Here is a 1,288-nt window from a genome sequence, read left to right on the forward strand (position 1 = left end):
CACAGGCTGGTGTGCTTCTTCCATGTGGGCTTTGTTGCTTCTCAGCTAGATGGCCGCTTGTTTACCTTCAAGCCATTAAGATCCCAGACGCTACATCTTTTAATAGCCGGGGGCCTTCCTCTTTTACCAAGCTTGGTGTCCTTCTCCAGGGATTAGAAATACGAGTCTGAGAGGTTTTTAAAAAGAGTTTGTGGAAAAAGTCTGTTATCTTTTTATTCGGTTTCCCCACTAGCTGGTATGTTGAAAACCACTCCACCATAACACTATCAAAAGGTATATATCATAGCATGTAGATTTTATGTCCATTAGAAAATTGGGTGGGGACAGGGAGAGAGCCACCCTTGAAGACGCTGCAGCCAGAGGTGTCCCCATCTGTCCTCACCGCCCCTCGATCTCCTCTCTGAAAGCCCAGCCACCCATGCCCCTCGCACTCAGTCCACACAACCATCTGTCCCTCTCCTAGACCTCCTCTCAGCACCCCATCTTCCCTGTGAGCCGCTTCTCCCGCTTGTCCACCTTAAAGATTCTGCTCACATCTCCAATTCCATGCCCTCCGTCCTTCGGAAGGCCTGCCCGTCTTGTGTCTCTCCTGGAATTTCTAAGTGAATGTCCCTCCTCCTTCGCCCCCACGGAGGACACAGAAGTCCAGCCTATTGCAAAAAGGGACAGAAAGCCGGGCCCCTGAAGACGTTTGAAACAGAAACAATCATTTTCATCCGAATTACATCAACACCAATACATTTTTATCAAGGACAGACTTCCCGGAACGCACCCCTCACTGAGCTTAAATAAGCCCTTCATCAATTCACCACGGAGGTGCTGGGCTGCACCTCCCTTCTTGTGTTCTCATTTTCGTCAGATTTGATAATTTACCGTTTACAGCCCTGCTGTCGGATGACCGTCTGTAGTTTGAGTGCGTCAGCACATTGAGCTCTTGCGACCGTGGTTGGGCCCCTTGCACTTTCCCCCCTTGTGGTGCACTGACCCTTACCAGGGACACCTGAAATGCAGGTGCTTCTCCCCGAAGCCGTGGGGGGGGATTCCTCTACTCCACGTGGGAGGGAAGAAGGGAAGTTTTGACATAGAAAGTGTACCAGCGAAGAGACACAGCCGTGGGACCCCCCCTGTCCTTGTGGTGTCCTGTTTGAAACCAGAGTACAGAGAGATATACACCTTTGGGCTTTACATTGGGGGAGTCACGTCCAGATGGTTTGTATTGACTCATGTGGCGGGGGAGCCACGGGGAAGCCACGGTTGACCTTGCTGTTGCTGGTGGGTACCATGGAGT

This window comes from Echinops telfairi, unplaced genomic scaffold, assembly GCF_000313985.2.
Source record: "Echinops telfairi isolate 266 unplaced genomic scaffold, ASM31398v2 ScPeMD7_3;HRSCAF=10, whole genome shotgun sequence".
In the NCBI taxonomy this organism is placed as follows: domain Eukaryota; kingdom Metazoa; phylum Chordata; class Mammalia; order Afrosoricida; family Tenrecidae; genus Echinops; species Echinops telfairi.